The sequence below is a fragment of the Pleurodeles waltl genome, chromosome 7, assembly GCF_031143425.1.
Source record: "Pleurodeles waltl isolate 20211129_DDA chromosome 7, aPleWal1.hap1.20221129, whole genome shotgun sequence".
In the NCBI taxonomy this organism is placed as follows: domain Eukaryota; kingdom Metazoa; phylum Chordata; class Amphibia; order Caudata; family Salamandridae; genus Pleurodeles; species Pleurodeles waltl.
In genome coordinates, this window is record NC_090446.1 from 1,247,111,965 (window position 1) to 1,247,124,221 (window position 12,257).

The following is a 12,257-nucleotide window of genomic DNA, read 5'->3' on the forward strand; positions in this document are numbered from 1 at the left end:
CGAGGATAAGTCGGGCGGAGGCGTTTTGGATACGTTGCATTTTTGTTTGTAGTTTGGCCATGGTTCCTGCATAGAGTGCGTTGCCGAAGTCCAGTCGGCTGCTGACCAGGGCGTGGGTGACTGTCTTTCTGGTTTCTACTGGAATCCACTTGAAAATCTTGCGGAGAATGCGGAGGGTGTTGTAACAAGAAGAGGAGACTGCGTTGACCTGCTGAGTCATGCTGAGTGCTGAGTCCAGGACGATTCCCAGGTTCCGTACTTGGGTGGTGGAAGTGGGCACGGCTCCTAGGGAGGTAGGCCACCAGGAGTCGTTCCAGGCGGAGGGGTTTCTGCCGAGGATGAGGATCTCTGTTTTGTCTGTGTTTAGCTTGAGACTGCTTGATTCCATCCAATTGGCGATGGCGTGAAGTCCATTGTGGAGGTTGTTTCTTGCGGTTGTGGGGTCTTTCGTGAGGGAGATGATCAGCTGGGTGTCATCTGCGTAGAATACTATGTTGTTGTGGCAGGATCGTGCGATGTTGGAGAGAGGAGCCTTGTAAACTTTGAAAAGTGTTGGGCTGAGGGAGGATCCCTGGGGGAGGCCACAGATGGTTTTGGAGGATTCGGAGAGGTAAGGCGGAAGGCGGACTCTCTGGGTTCTGCCGGAGAGGAATGAAGAGATTCAGTCGAGGGCCTTGCCGTGGATCCCGGCGTTGTGTAGGCGTGTTCAAAGGGTGTGGTGACAAACGGTGTCGAAGGCTGCGGAGAGGTCCAGGAGGATGAGCGCTGCGGTTTTGCCTTCATCAAGCATGATCCTGATGTCATCTGTGGCAGCAATGAGTGCGGTCTCCGTGCTGTGGTTCTTGCGAAATCCGGTTTGGGAGGTATCGAGCGCTTTGCTGTCTTCCAGGAAGCAGGATAGTTGGCTGTTCACGATTTTCTTAATGACCTTCACTGGGAAGGGGAGGAGGGAGATGGGCCGGTAGTTTTTGGGGTCATCTGGGTCCGCTTTGGGTTTCTTCAACAGGGCGTTGCCGTCGACGTGTTTCAAGCTCTCCGGGAAGGTGGCTGTCTCGAAGGAGTTGTTCATGAGGGCGGGAGGTGGGGGGTGATGATGTTGCTGGCTTTGTTGAAGATCTGGTGCGGGCAGAGGTCCGAGGGGGAGCCGAAATGGATGGAGGCCATGGTGTTGATGGTATCTTCATTGTTGATGTGGGTCCAGGAGCATAGAGGGTTGGTGTTGCTTGGTGCGTTGGGTTCGTGGTTGTCTGTGGTTGGCTGGTGGGTGTGGGGTTTGAAGTTGTTGTGGATGTCTTCGATCTTTCGATGGAAGTAAGTGGCGAGGGAGTTGCAGAGCTCCTGTGATGGCGGGGGTTCATAGGAGCAGGGCCTGGGGTTGGAGAGTTCTTTGATGATGCCGAAGAGATCTTGGTTGTTGTGAGCGTTGGTGTCTATGCGGCTTTTGTAGTAGGTTCTTTTGGTGGTGCGGATCAGCTGGTGATGTTTGCAGATGGCAGTCTGGAGGGCGATGTGGTTGGATTCGGTGGGTGCAAGGCGCCTGGTCTTCTCCATTCTTCGGCATTCCCGTTTGGAGGCCTGCAGGTTGGGGGTGAACCAGCTGGCCTTGGGTCTGTGGTGGATGTTTGAGGGTTGTTTGAGTGGTGCGAGGGTGTTGGCGCAGTCTTCTGTCCATTGATGCAGGTTGGTGGTGGCTGTGTTGGGGTCCCGGGTCCTGGGAGGAGGTGCTTGGGCGAGAGTGGAGATCAGGTGTTCTGTCGAGATTCTGTTCCAATAGTGACGGGGGTTGAGTGGTGAGGTGGTGAGTGACCGGCTTCTGGAAGGAGAAATGGATGCAGCGATGGTCGGTCCAGTGGAGTTCGGTGGTGTGGCTGAAGGAGACATGGTTGCTGGCTGAGAAGATGGGGTCGAGTGTGTGTCCTGCGGTGTGGGTGGCGACGTGACGAGTTGCTTGAGGCCGAGGTTGGTGAGGTTGTCGATTAGGTTGGTGGTGTTGATATCGTTGTTGTTTTCTAGGTGGAAGTTCAGGTCACCGAGGAGGATGTAGTCCGTTGAGGCGAGGGCTTGGGCGCTGATGGTGTCGGCGATGTCATCGCAGAAGTGAGGTCGGGGGCTTGGGGGTCTGTAGACCAGTGTTCCTCTGAGGGTGGTGTTGGCGTGGATTTTTAAATGGAGGTGCTCAGCGGAGTTGATGGTGTCGTGGGAGCTGGTGGAGACTCTGATGGTGCTTTTGTGGACTATGGCGATTCCTCCTCCTGGTTTGTTGCTGCGGTCTCTTCTACTGATCTTGTAGCCTTCAGGTATGGCTATGGCTATGTCTGATTCTGAGGCCGAATTCATCCAGGTTTCGGTGAGAAATGCAACGTCAGACGATGATGAGGTCAGTAAGTCCCAGAGTTCGATTGCGTGCTTGTGGACGGAGCGGGTGTTAAGCAGAATGCAGCTGAGGTGGTTGTCTGTAGCTTTGTATTGGAGCTTGGTGGTTAGGTTGCAGGTGAAGTTGCAGGCTTTGCAGGAGAAGGGTCCTTTGGTGTGCTTCGGAGTGGACTGAAAGCAGATGGAGGAGCGTCCTGGATTGAGGGCATGGATGTCATTAGCTGTGTAGCGGTGATTGGTGGTGCAGGGGCACGTGGGCCAGGGGGACTGGCGCTGTCTGCGGTCTTGTCATGGATGGGCGCAGACGGGCTTGCCATAAGAGGGGAGGTGGGAGGGAGTGGCAGCTGGGAGGAGGGAGGGGAACCGCAAATGGGAGAGCAGGGGGGTGACACCGCAGGAGCTCAGTGGCGGGAAAAGATGAACAGAAGTGGAGAGAGGGGGCGGGGCCGCGGGGACGCAACGGCTGGGGCCAAGCAACAAAACCAAAAATAGAAAGGAGAAAGAGGAAAAAAAAGGGCACCTGGAGTAGAGGTGGCAGAGGCGGCGGTGTAGGGAGCGACCTGCCTGAAGCAGTGTCAAGGGTCAAGGGCCTTTAATAAAAAAGGTGGGGAACAGGTCTGTGGACCTGACATTGGTGCTGGCATGCAGGAGAGTGGTGATGACCTGGAAAAATAAGCATGGGCCTAGGCTGGCCATATGGGTAGCGGATGTTACACACTGGGCAAGGGCAGAGGAAAGGGCACTACAGAGGGAGGAGATGAGGGAACTGAGGTGCAGAATGATAGCCCCCATGCAGGCAGAGGTGGTAGACATCTAGGAGACACTAGATGCTGCCACAGATGATACCTCTGAGGGGACACCGGTCCAATTTGAGACAGGGATGAATGAGCATTAACCCCCTGCCTATCTGGTGGTCTCCCTTGACCCAGCTCCCCCCCGCTTGAGAAGAGGCACCCACCAGACGGTGATCAGTGGAGGGACCTGCAGAGAGGTGCAATGCGCAACGAACCGGCAACTGCAACCATACACCACATGGATGTATTACACATGCATGGGCAAGTTAATAGGTTATCTGAGTATTTAGTTACGTTTACTCATATTTCTTTATTGGTTTATGCTATGGGTGAAGACGGATATACAGGTTTGTAAAGATATAATTGATGGAAAACGACTCCCTGTCTCGCAAACATGCTAGTGAGAAATTGAGACACCTAAGATGTTGGCATTGCTATCCTACATGCTAGGGTATGACATATGTGACTCTAGTACAGCAAGGTGCCACAACAGCATAACAAATTTGATGCTGTTGTAGTAACGACCGGCTTGGTGCACCATATCGTAAATATGGCGCAACCATGGTGTTGTAAGGGGAGCAAAGAGGGATGCAAGATAAGTGGCGCATTTAGACCGATGTACCACTTTTTTGTAAATCTGCCTCTAAATCCTGACTGAATTTGAACTATTCACCCATCTTTTTACTTTCATAATTTCAGTGTGTGACTACAGGGGCCACCAGCCTCCCGACCTCATGAGGCTTAGTAAATCAGAATTGTGAATAAGAAAGTTTTGCGGGGAGCATTGTGTGCTTCTACCATAAGAGATGAGTGCATGAGAATTTATGCAGTTGCACTTACTTGAGAATATGTTCATTGCCTATAATGGCAGTAGTAAAAGTGCGGGTGATACTTTCCTTTTTAGACACAGCTTTCATTTTCTTTTTGGCACACTTTTCTTTTACCTTTGAAATCTGTGGAACATAAGGCATTAATGAGTTTTACCACTATGGGCCAGATGTAGGAAAAAATCAAATTGCGACTTGCAATTTGCGAGTCTGTGCGACTCGCAAATTGCAAGTCGCAATTTGGCATGCAGAAAGGTGTCTCAGACACCTTCTGCAACTCGCAATGGGGTTGCAAAGACCCACCTCATAAATATTTATGAGGTGGGTCGCAGTTTGCGACCCCATTGCGAGTATAGGCACTCACTAACATGGAGGCCTGCTGACGTCAGCAGGCCTCCATGTTAGCGACCTGCCTTTTAAATAAAGGTTTTTTGTTTTTTTTAAATGCAGCCCGTTTTCCTCACAGGAAAACGAGCTGCATTTCAAAAAATTCCGAAACCTTTAGTTTCGGAATTTTCAGGGCAGGGAGTGGTCCCTTGGACCACTCCCTGCCCTGAAAAAATAATATGGGGTCCATTCACAAAGGGGAAGGGGTCCCATGGGGACCCCTTCCCGTTTGCGAATGGGTTACCATCCACTTCAAGTGGATGGTAACTGCGACTCCATTTGCGACCGCAAATCGGTCCCGACTCGCAAAATGCATTTCTGCATAGGAATCACACATTTGCAAGTCGCAAACGGCAAATTTTGCCGTTTGCGACTCGCAAAGTGCTTCCTACATCTGTCCCTATATGCTTTATCCATACTGTAGGAAAGTGTGGTCTTTCATGGCATGGTTAACCCCATTTTCTGCCTGTTGTCAGTGTTTTTGACTGTGTTCACTGGGATCCTGGTAAACAGGACCCCAGTGATTATGCTCTCTTCCCCAGATTTGGTTGATACCAAATTTTTCTTCCCACAATTGGCATACTGGTGTCTCAATGCAAGTCCCTAGTATATGGTACCTAGGAACCCAGGGCATTGGGGTTCCATGGGATCCCTATGGGCTGCAGCAGTTATTCTGCCACCCATAGGGAGCCCATGCAAAGGGATCTGCAGGCCTGCCATTGCAGTCTGCATGAACTGGGTGCAAGCACCCGGTTTCACCACAGTTCCCTGCACCAGGTCACTGTAAGTCACCCCTATGGTAGGCAATCTCAGCCCAGAGGGCAGGGTGCAGGTACCTGTGTGTGAGGGCACCCCTACATTAGCAGAGGTGCCCACATGAATGCCAGCTCCATTTTACTGGACTTTTTGAGTGTGGGGATGCCATTTTATACATGTACTGGACATAGGTCACTACCTATGTCCAGCTACATAATGGTAACTCCGAACCTTGGCATGTTTGGTATCAAACATGAAGGAATCAGACCCCAAAACTCTTGTGTGTATTGGAAGTATCATTCCATGCACTCTGGGGGCTCCTTAGAGGACCCCAAGCATTACTACCACCAGTCTTACAGGGTTTTCAAGGGCAGCCCTACTGCTGCCACCCATCAGACAGGTTTCTGCCCTCCTGCTGCTTGATCCTGATCTGATCAAGCCCTGGAGGGCAGAACAAAGGATTTACTTTGGGAGAGGAGGAAACACTCTCTCCCTTTAGAAATAGGTAGAAATAGGTGTGACTTGCTTGGGAGGGGTAGCCTCCCAAGGCCACTGGTTTTGCTTTGAAGGGCACATTTGGTGCCCTCCATGCAGAAACCAGTCCACACCAGTTCACAGACCCCCAGTCCCTGCTCTGGCGTGAAACTGGACAATGGAAAGGGGAGTGACAACTCCCCTTTCCATCACCATCCCAGGTGTGGTGCCCAGAGCTCCTCCAGAGGGTCCCTGGGTTCTGCCATCTTGATTCCAAGGTTGGCAGGGAACTGTGGGAGCATCTGAGTGGCCAGGCCAGGCAGGTGACGTCAGAGACACCTTCTGATAGGTAGTTACCTGGTTAAGTGACCAAGCTTCCTCTTTGGGCTATATAGGGTCTTCCTCTGGGGTGGGTCCTCAGATTCGGCTTGCAAGACTCCAGTAGGACTCCTCTGCAACCTCTGCTTTGACTTCTGGCCTCAGGATCCTTGACTGGACCCTCCAGGAACCTACTAGCTGCAGATCAACGAGGAAGACTCTTCTGCAACATTGTATCCGGAACTCCTGCCAGCTTTGCAACATTTCCCCGGCTGTGCATCCTAAGAAGACTGCATCTCTTCATCCTGCACAAGAAGAAGAAGGAATCTCCCTTGGGGTGAAGGCATCACTCCCCTGTAACTAAAGGTACCTGGCTGCATCGACGACTAGCTGCATGGACCTCCCCTCATTCTGAGTGGTGTGGGTCCTGCATCACAGGTGGTGGTCCAGAGAGTCTCCCTTGGTCCTCTCTACCAGCTGTCACACTTTGGTGGTGGTAAGTAATTTCCACTCCACGCAAGAGAGTACCCCCGTGCTCCACATCCTTGTAGCTGCCAAGGCTTGTTTGCTTCTCCTCTGTTAGACCTGACATACCTTAGGGTGGTCACCCCTAACTTTTTACCTGCCTCCCTCCACTTTTTGGACTCTGTTTTTGCTGGCTTTTAGACTCTGTGCACTTTACCACTGCTAACCAGTGCTTAAGTGCATATGCTCTCTCCCTTTAAACATGGTAACTTTGGATCATACCCACTTGGACTATTTAATCTACTTATAAGTCCCTAGTAATGTGCACTGTATGTGCCTAGGGCCTGTAGATTAAATGCTACTAGTGGGCCTGCAGCACTGGTTGTGCCACCCACTCAAGTAGCCCCCTTTCCTTGTCCCAGGCCTGCCATTGCAAGGCCTGTGTGTGTAGTTTCACTGCCAATTCGACTTGGCATATGAAAGTACTTGCCAAGCATAAAACACCCCTTTTTCTACACATAAGTCACCTCTAATGTGTATCCTAGGTAACCCTAGAGCAGGGTGCTGTGTGGGTAAAAGGCAGGACATGTACCTGTGTAGTATACATGTCCTGGTAGTGTAAAACTCCTAAATTAGTTTTTACACTACTGTGAGGCCTGCTCCCTTCATAGGCTAACATTGGGGCTGCCCTCATACATTATTGAAGTGGTAGCTGCTGATCTAAAAGGAGCAGGAAGGTCATATTTAGTATGGCCAGAATGGTAATACAAAATCCTGCTGACTGGTGAAGTTGGATTTAATATTACTATTCTAGAAATGCCACTTTTAAAAAGTGAGCATTTCTTTGCACTTAAATCTTCCTGTGCCTTACAATCCACGTCTGACTGGGTTTAGTTGACAGCTCCTTGTGCATTCACTCAGACACACCCCAAACACAGGGTACTCAGCCTCACTTGGATACATCTGCATTTAGAATGGGTCTTCCTGGGCTGGGAGGGTGGAGGGCCTGCTCTGACACAAAGGACTGCCACACCCCCTACTGGGACCCTGGCAGACAGGATTGAACTGAAAGGGGACCTGGTGCACTTCTAAGCCACTCTTTGAAGTCTCCCCCACTTCAAAGGCACATATGGGTATAAAACAGGGCCTCTGCCCTACCACCTCAGACACTTGTTGAAGAAGAAACCTGAACCAGAACCTGCATCCTGCCAAGAAGAACTGCCTGGCTGCCTAAAGGACTCACCTGACTGCTTTCTACAAAGGACTGCTGCCTTGCTGTTGCCCTGCTGCCTTGCTGAACTCTTGCCTTGCTTCAGAAGTGCTCTACAAGTGCTTGGATAGAGCTTGCCTCCTGTTCCCTGAAGTCTCAGGACCAAAAAGACTTCTCTTTTTCAACTGAACTCCTTGTGCGCCCAAAAATTTAATGCACAGCTTGCTCCGCGATGAAAAATTCACTGCACGCCGATCCGGAAAGACGTCGCTCGACCCTGCAAGGAAAAGATCGATGCGATGCCTGCGGTGCGACCGGAACTTCGATGCACGGCCCGCCTGGACAACGCCGCCTGACTTCCAGAGAGGAAATCGACACGACGCCTGCCGTGAGGGAGAAGATTCCACGCACAGCCCACCGGAACGACGCGCAGCCGGATAACAAGCCCAGGATTCCACGCACAGACCCCGGGACATCTGGTAATCCCGCGACCCACAGAAGGAGACTGTCCGCGCACCGGAAAACGATGCACAACTTCCCCGCGTGAAAAATAATGACGCAAGTCCGTGTGTGAAGGGGCGAAACCAACGCATGCACCGTTTTTCCACGTATCTCCTCCTCTGCGACCCTTTGCGGAGATTTTCCACTCCAAACCAGGTACTTTGTGCTTGAAAGAGACTTTCTTTGACTTTTAAAGACTTAAGACACTTTGGGGGTTATTCCAACTTTGGAGGAGGTGGTAATCTGTCCCAAATGTGACGGATTTACCGCCAGCCGTATTACGAGTTCCATAGGATATAATGGACTCGTAATACGGCTGGTGGTATATCCGTCACTTTACCGTCACTTTTGGGATGGATTACCACTTCCTCCAAAGTTGGAATAACCCCCTTTATATCACTTTTCAGTGACATCTCTACAATTTCCTATTGCATCTTTTATTGTTTTGACCTGCAAATATCCAGATAAATATTATATATTTTTCTAAACACTGTGTGGTGTATTTTAGTGGTGCTATATTGTGTTATTGTGTGATTTATTGCACAAATACTTTACACATTGCCTTTTATGTTAAGCCTGACTGCTCAGTGCCAAGCTACCCGAGGGTGGGCACAGGATAATTTGGATTGTGTGTGACTTACTCTGACTAGAGTGAGGGTCCTTGCTTGGACAGGGGGTAACCTGACTGCCAACCAAAGACCCAATTTCTAACATTCTCCAAGGGGAACTTCAGGTGACATGCAGCACCAGTCCCCAGCACTCCCTCCTGCAACATCTGGGCCTCTCTGTGGCCCTCCGGCAACGTGGAAGCAACATCTGTGGTGCTGCATGGGCTGGTTCTGTGACTTCTGTGTCCCTGTCCTGTGGGACACCTTTGGGTGCTGGCCCGGCTCCTGCGGGCTAATGCAGAGGGTCCCTTGTGACTCCATTACTGTCATTATTTCTTTGAATGTGTAGAGTCAGAAAAAGATGCTTCTTTTCTCTATAAAAACATGTATTTGACTGGATATTGATTTATGGACAGTACTGTGCACACTTTGAGTTATGAGTAATGTTCACTAATCTACATCTACACTTCCACCCCGAAGAAGCCTTTGACTCATTTGCCAAAAATGCAACACAACCAGCAATGAGGGAACAATACCAGCTGAGGGAAAATACAGGACAGAACCACAGCTGAGTTTTAGCAATCGAGGCGCAAGCCCCTAGAAAGTGAAGGCATTTGGCCTACTGCAGTCGACCATTCCACACTTGTTCCCCTACTTCCCGGTACAATTAGGATTGCTGTTGTTAATGTCCATATAAGGTAATCACAGGGGGAGAAAAGGGAGGGAGGAGAGAAGGTAGCCATTGGGGCCAAAACTTATATGAAACGCAACAGGTCTATGAACAAAATTCTGTGGTATTCCCCCCATACTTGATGCCACTAGGAAGCAATATATCGAACTTAGAGTGCAGTGTATTAGGAGTGGGTGCAACTCATGTATGTCCGGTAATGTAATTCTGCAAAATTATCAAAATATTAGGTGGAATTATGCATAATTACACAAACTGTATCTCACACTGAAAAAATTACCTGAACAGTCCGTTTGGGTAAATATTCAGCTTGAAAATGTAAATTCTGATGGATTTCTGGTTACTCGTGTTCAAAACACTGCTGCTCTCGTTCAGATTTGCAGTTCTGCATTTCAAAATTACCCAAACGGACCGCTCGGATAAAAAAAGGTACATATCACATTAATAATTCCCTTCGAATTACAAGATGTGTAATAATTTCAGTAATTTTGCGTAGATTTTGTTGTGCGAAATTACCAAAATTACGATAACTGTTCCAGCATAATCAAATTTCCCCAGGCCTACAGTATACATATGCCACAGTCAATATGAACTAAAGCATTGGACAATATCAAAAACATTACTAACCAGGAAGCATCTGCCAACATATCATATATTCTTATGCATGACAGCCGGCCTCAGGTGATCACAGTGATAGAATTGTCCCGGGGCCTGGCAGGGTGGTGTTAGCTTACCTGCTAAGGTCTCCATGGGTATCGGAACAGAGGGGAGCAGCTATTAGTGAGGGCCATTGCATCGAAGGTTAGGAAGGCTGAAGCAGTCAGTGGGCATGGAGAATAGCTAGATGCAGGTGGGGACAGTGTACAGAAAGGGAATCATCCCAAAGGAGTAGTAACACTGGGCAACCAAAGGGACCTCAAGCCATCTCAGGGATGCATAGGTCAGTAGCAGGTTTTGCTGCGGCAGGGGATGGGTTGCAAAATAACCACTTATGTAGAGACACCAGCTAGGAACACCCCCCAAATTCCTCACTGGCATCCAATCTATTTTTAAGTTAATATGTGAACCGTTCATGGAGAGCCACTTTATTTCACTCTAGGATTCAGTCCGCATGGAGACAGCACATGGACTGGCACCAATAGCAAAGGATACATATTTTGGCCACTGACAGTGCAGTGGGTCACCACAGGTGGGCATGAATATCCATTTCAGGGGCATTCTTGGTATCATCAAGGAGGACCAAGTACATGGTTTTTCAAAATGTGGGTGAAACATCTGCAGTTGTTCCCGCTCCGCTGCCCAGTAGGATTGTATATTCCAGCAGCTTTAAAGCACATGATAAATGTCACAGTCCTCTTCTGAGCATCACCAACAGCGCCTGTGAGGTAGCATCCTCACATGACAAAGTCTCCTTGGAGTCTAATACCACTTATGAAGAATCCTGAAATATTCAAATTTGAGGTACGACTCTCAGAAGGCCCTTTCATGAGCCTGGAGCAGGCACACCTAGACATCCCATGTATGGTCCCTGCTGAGGATTGTCTGCCATTTAGTATGTGTCTGGGCAAAAATGGCAACAGAATGGATATTCTTTATGAGGACCCCATAGGGGCTGGAACCAACCCTCAGCACTTGCCCCAGAGTCACAGAATTTGCAGAATGGGAAGATCACTAGGGCCACTGGCTGAGGGCTCAATACTGAATGGAGACAGTGTGACAACCTTCAGTGCTTTCAGTTATCAGGTTGGGAGAAAAACAATTCCCTCCTTAGTGTCGGGTATGGTTTGAGCATGCTCTCACTGATGAAGTGATCAATATGGTGCAGGCCCTTTGTGAACCACAAAGCATAGTAAAATGGGGCACCCCCAATGCCGAAATCAGCATTGTGCCATATCAATGCTTGGCTGGGGAGTTGGTGTTGCACTCTTATGAGTTTGTGGGCCTCCTCTCATGCCCACAACATGGGTACAAGAATCAGTTGCTCAACCAGTCAGGCAGCATGGCTGTGAGAGACGAGAGGACACTGACAAGTGCCACACAATCTGCACCCACATCAGGCCTCTGTGAAGTTATGTCAATAAGGCACAAGCTGGGAGAGATTGAAGCCCAGGCTGTGAAGGGGCATGTATTGGAATCGTAGGCCACCTGCTGTGACGCCTGCCAATTGTTTAAAACCACACAATGTGGGACAGCAGCAGCTCTAGATATTGGACCGTAGGCCAGCTTCAATACCTCAAAAGAGCACACTGTAGACTGTCAAGAGCAGCATGTTGAGAGCACAATTATATCTTGTGCTACTGTCATTTTCACAGTTTTAACCCTGCCTGACAAGGAGAGGTTCAAGTGCTGCCCTTTTGAAAAGTCCTGCCTCGATTGCTTCTGAAGGAGATTGTCCTTTACCATTTTCTCAAGGCCTCTGTTCACCCGAATGCCAAGATATTTGTGACATTGTGTATTATTTTTACTCATTGTTGTTACTTTAATGTATTTTCTCTTGTGTTCCCTGTTTCATTATTTATTGTGTATATATTGGTATGTTCCTTCTCCCCCCATTCTTCTACTGTTTCAGTAGGTCGGAATGTACTGGGTGTTCCAGACTTCCTGAGGTGGCTTTGGGAGATTGGATACTGCTGTTGTGGATGGAGTTTCCTTTCCTGGATTAAAGCTGAAGTAACATAATATCTTCTTCTATCCAAGTTATCTAAACTTATTTTCTCTTGGGATTAAGAAGTACTGCACTACAATATTGAATTCCTGTTAAAAACCACTGCATGTTCTGGTCACATACGCATGTGTTGGTAGTCCCTCTTGAACGCAGAAGGATTCACTTTTGGTACAGTTCATTTTATAGCCCGA